The sequence below is a fragment of the Lissotriton vulgaris genome, chromosome 1_1 (assembly GCF_964263255.1).
Source record: "Lissotriton vulgaris chromosome 1_1, aLisVul1.2, whole genome shotgun sequence".
Lineage (NCBI taxonomy): Eukaryota > Metazoa > Chordata > Amphibia > Caudata > Salamandridae > Lissotriton > Lissotriton vulgaris.
This window is the reverse complement of record NC_141685.1, coordinates 955,123,957-955,129,956: the sequence shown is the minus strand read 5'-3', so window position 1 is coordinate 955,129,956 and position 6,000 is coordinate 955,123,957.

Below are 6,000 nucleotides of genomic sequence, written 5' to 3'. Positions count from 1 at the left end.
GTGGAATTTCTGATTAATTCCAAGGCCCTTACACACACTCCTCATCACACTTCCAACAAACTCACTTCCGTTATCTGACCACACGACTCTAGGCATTCCATACCGAGGAAAGTATTCCTTCAGTAGGATTTTCGCAGTAGACAAGGCAGTATTATCTTTGAGGGGATAGGCCTCGATCCATCGGGAGAATGCGCAAACCACAACCAAAACGTATTTCAGGTTATTGCATCGCTCCATATGGATGAAGTCCAATTGGATCACCTCAAAGGGATACGAAGGAGGAGCAAAACTGCCAGGGGGAGTTGGGGTTCCTTTGCCAGGATTGTACATTATACACACCATACAATTCTTCACCAAACGTTCAGCACACTTAGTAATTCCATCATTCTTCCACACATCAGCCAACAACTTGCAAATACCTTTCGCGCTAATATGTGCTAACCCATGTGCCATTTGCACAACGGCCAGTACATACGCATCAGGCAACATCCATCTTTTCTGATCTGACAAATCAATCCAGCAACCATTCACATCCAACCTTCCCGTACTTTCTTTCCACTTCATCTTTTCAGTGTCGGTGGCCTCATTCTGAATTGCTTTCACACTCTCTATAGTATTCTCACACATACTTGATTCTGTAGGCCACCTAACCGAATTCGTCACATACATTCGAGTGCTAAGGTTCCGGGCAGTCTCCTTAGCAATCTCATCTGCAAACGCATTACCACGACCAACATCATCCGTCACCTTACGATGCGCACTACATTTAACAATTGCAACTTGAGCAGGCAAAGTCAATGCATCCAAAAGATCGTTCACAAGCTGGCCATGCTGTATTTTCGTGCCATGTGACGTCAAGAAACCACGTTCTCGCCACAATCGTCCGAAACTATGCGCTACACCGAAAGCGTACTGACTATCGGTGTACACATTCACACGTTTACCTTTTGCTAATACACATGCTCTAGTAAGAGCGATCAGCTCTGCAGCTTGGGCAGAATTCTGATTCAATCTCGCAGTCTCAACAACAGTATTCAATGTCACCACAGCATAAGCAGTAGTCACATCACCATTCGGCAATTTAAAACATGACCCATCCACATACAGGATGCCATCCGGGTCTTCCAATGGGGTGTTTTTAAGGTCCACACGACCTTTTGTTTCCTCCTCTGTCCGCAAGTAACAGTCATGTTCTGTTACTGCATCTGACTCTGCACTAATTGGTAACAAAGTTGCCGGATTTAGGACATTACAACGTTTTATCTGAATGTGGCTTGCCAAGAGCGTCAATTCGTACCCAGATAACCTCGCACTCGTCAAGTGCTGAGTTTTCGTACGGTTCAAAAGAGTATCGACTGCATGCGGAACCATCACCGTAAGCATATTATCCATGACCAATCCTGCTGATTGTCGGATGGAGACCGCAGCTGCCGCAGTTGCTCTCAAACAACTCGGCAATGCTCTAGCTACTGGGTCTAAGGTCGAGGAAAAATATGCACATGGACGTTGCTTACCACCAAAAGGTTGCGTTAAGACGCTTAAAGCACAACCTTCCCTCTCGTGAACATATAACGTGAACGGCTTGCTGTAATCAGGGGTACCTAACACAGGGGCCGAACACAATGAATCACGCAATTCAGAAAAACGTTTCTGACATTCTTCCGTCCATGGTAAAGGAGTCGAAACATCCTTGCACGTAAGAGCCACCAATGGTTTCGCTAGCAATGAAAAATTAGGAATCCACTGCCTGCAGTACGATGTGATACCTAGAAAGGCACGCACATCTCTTTGGGTTTGTGGCACAGCCATGCGCGCAATCGCTGCAATTCTCTCTGGGGTCAATCTCCTTCCCTCCTTTGACAATAAGTGACCTAGATAGGTTACTTCTTGACAACAATATTGGAGTTTAGAAGGTGACACCTTGTGATTTAACTCACAGAGATGTTGCAGCAACGACACTGTAGCAATTTTGCAAATGTCCTGAGTATCAGCAGCCACCAATAAGTCGTCGACGTATTGTATTAAAGCCGCACCAACCGGCAACCTAAACGCATCTAGTTGACCCTTCAAAGCTTGACTGTAAATCGATGGACTTTCACAGTAGCCCTGAGGAGCGCGTTTGAACCGGAAGCTACGTCCACCAAGAGAGAAACCGAAAAGGTCCCTGCTCTCTTCGGCAATCGGGATGCTGAAAAACGCATTTTTCAAATCAATCACCGAAAACCATGAAGCCGTAGCTGGAATCAGAGTCAGTAGCGCCGTAATGTCAGGCACAACAGGGAATTGAGGAACCACAATTTTATTTACCTCCCGTAAATCGATAACAAAACGATAAACAGGCGGTTTGGTAGGATCAGTACGTTTAAGAATGGGCAGTACAGGACTATTGCACACGTTTCCCCGAGTTTCTTCAATGACATCTTTCTCGATCAAATCATAGATGATCGCTAACAAAGCTCGTTCACCATCCAGGGAGATACGATATTGGGGAATACGTGGCAATCGCACATTCGATTTCAACTGAACAACATAAGGGGAGACATCAAGTAGGCCCACGTCGTTTGGACCCGTCGCCCACAAAGATGCAGGAAGAGAATCCAATTCCGGTGGAAGCTTATCGAGGGACAAGTACATGGGAGAGACTACTTTCTCTCCGAACGTAAGCTTTACACCCGCAGGAGAACAATACAAAGTCGCATACAAGCGTTTAAGCAAATCCAGACCCAAAAGATTTTCACCACAACCAGTGGTTAAAATCAACGGAGCTTCGAGCTCACGAGGCCCAATTTTAAGGGGCAAAGGGCGCGAAACTGGATTGCTAACGGGGGCGCCAGAGAATCCAACAGATACATTTGTTAAGCCAGACAAAGGTGCGCCAGGGAGTTTCGAATGCATGATAGAACTTTTCGCTGCACCAGTGTCCAACAGAAAAGGCTCAACGACGCCCGATGTAGCAACTGCGACGTAAGGCCCTCTCTGATCAACCGGAACTGATACCACTCCCTCTCCTTGTCTTTGGCTGTCCTAGTAATTACTATCGTCAGTTCCCTGATCGACGTAATAATCGTCTACATTGTACTGCGCAGATCGTCCTTGCGATGATCCACGTTGGTCGAAACAATTATTAGAATTTGACGAGTTATCAGAACAGTCGTTCCGAGCACCACGACCTCTACCACGTGATGCGTTCTGTGAACCACCACGACCTCCTCTAGACGAATTACCACCACTACGGTCATTTAAAGCAGGACAATCAAATTTAATGTGTCCCTCCTGTCTACAATAAGCACATTGATTGTACCCCAACGAAGATCTCTGAAAAGATGAATCATTACGCGGCTGCGATCGATTCGATTGCGACTGCGATCTATTCTGCTGAGGCGCATTCTGATTAGAACGCGGCGGATATGCTTGTTGTAACAACACTTTAGTTTTCAGCTCTTTCGTCTTTTTATCGGCACGGTCATTTTCCTCTTTTTCTCTATTTTCGTAATATTGTGCCGTAGCCAATATCTGAGCTGAGGTAGAAACGGCCCACGCACTTTCTGAATTCTTCAATTTATTGCACAAGTCGGGCAATAAGTTCGATACAAATTTATCCACAAACAACCTCTGTCCACCCTCAGAACCCATATCCTGCCCACTATGATCGACGAATGTTTCCTCGAACCTCGTAAAGAAGTCTGAAACACTCTCATCTTTCTTCTGCTTACAGGCTGACAACTTGTCCCAATTTACCCTCATAGCTGGCATAAGCGTTTTCATTAACGTAATGATTCGCTGGGGAAGAAGTTCAATCAACTGATCGGGTTTAGTAGCAGCCACTTGTCCAGCGTCTGCCGCTGTAATGGCAGCCCAATCACCACCTAATTCATTCGCGTGATCTTGGTGACGAATCTTGGCCCATACTGGTTGCGGTACGACATTGCCAAACAACATGTCGATATCGGCCAGATTCATTATCGTAGCGTCTACGAGCTGCGATAATTCTTTGTAATACCCCGCAGGATTTTTGCGAGGATCAGGCAAAGTTTGTTTCACCTGAAGCACTTCCGATCGTTTCCAAGGGAGGTGTATCCACACTCTCTGGAAATGTGCTGGTATTGGAGCATTAGCATTAGTATTATCAGCGGGTACCCAAACTGGCGGAACTTCTCGCATAGGATATTGGCCAGACCCATCTCGTTGTTCAATGTCCTCAACGAACAATGCATGAGGAATAGGAGCGGGACGAAGAGATAGCAACCGTTCAATAGCACGTCGGACATTAGTATCGACTATCAGTCCAGTTGCGAACTGAAGCCGAAGATTAGACAGGGCGGTCAGCACCTCGTCAGGCGCAACAGCCGCTATCTGATCATATAAGAACTTGCACATTTCATCAAACACATATCTCTGAGTAGGTATGTTGAATTGATCAAACGTTTCGAGGACAACACGAGGTGGATTTCTAACAGGGTTTATCATCCAACCCATCGCCATATTGTATAGCGCAACACGTTCTCTATTACCAGGAAGCTGGCTACGTCTCTGTGGACCATCAGAACCTGCAGACCCAAAAACAGGTCCGAGCGACTGAAAGAAGTTTGTCGCAAGGGGAGAATCATGATTACGAGTAGAGGGAGAAGAGTAAGACACAGGACTAACAAGAGAAGGAGTAGAGACGTTAGCAGCAACAGGGGTTAACAACACAGGAGCAGTAGCGTGAGCAGTAGCGGGAACAGGAGTATGTGGAAGCGGAGGAGCAGTAGGAATAGAAACAGGCACAGGAGCAGGAACAGTCGGAAGAGCGGGTGCAGGTTGAGGAATAGGCGGAGGAATAACAAGTGGGAGAGCAGGTACGGCAGGGACCACAGGAGCTGCGGTACCCTGTACGTACGGAGGTGGCGACTTCATAAGATAGGACATTAAAGAATCCTCAACTGCCTCTTCCTTCTTATCCGACTCCGTAGACAAAACAGGATAGCATTTGTCTATGGACATACGCTGTAATCTCTCAAACACTTCCTTATCCTTATCCTCCTTATCACGCTGAAACTGCTCAGCTTTCTTCACTATAGTAGCAACAGTATCTCGCTGACTACGTTTATTTTGTCTGATCTCTTTCTGTCGGGCTTCTTTGCGCCAGAACCGAAAGGCATCAAACATGGCCGGCCTAGATTTGCGTTCGAACAACTTTATTTCCAAATTATCTAAGATCGACGCTTCGAAGCTACCGTGAGGTGGCCAACGAAGATCGCCGTCTTTCTTTGTATATTTGATCCAATAATCGTTAAAAGCAATCGGGCCTAGCCCATGTTTGCTATATAAGTCATATGTAGGAGTTCCAACCGGAGGTATCGGACACGAGTCCTCCAGCAGGGAATCCGCACCACAAGGTCTAAAGCAACTGAACAAAGTACTGCGACCAGGCATCTTGCACACTAGCCGAGTTTCACAAACTTCAAGGGTTACGGGATTTACCAAGTCCCAGCAAGAACAAAACCCTCGGTCTTTGGCGGCTGCAGTCGTCAAACAAATACAACAACAACAAAGTACGCTAGCAAAGTGTCACCGACAGAAACACTCACACAGCGTGTACAACAAAGACACCCGCTAAAGTGTCTACAACAAAAACACTCGCTAAAGTGTTTACAACAAAGACACTCGCTAAAGTGTCTACAACCAAGAACTCTGGGAGCGACCCACAAATACTTAACTCAAAGATCAATGGCGTCCTCAGGAAGGCCCGTCAATCGTCTCGCTATACCAAGGTCTACGCCAGGCGCCAAAACAGGTCTACAGTCAGGGTAGCAGTCCGTCGCAGCCGTTAGGAGGCGGGAATCTTCGCGGGAAAAGTCTTCGGGCCACTTATTTCGACAACAGGATCGATGAAGCGGGGTGCACCTTCCCTCGGAGATTTCACACGAAGTTCCTCACGATCGTCAGGCTTGGACCGGTACCACTGATGCAGCCCCACGTTGGGCGCCAACTGAAGGACTGGGTTCTTTGGACCCAGCG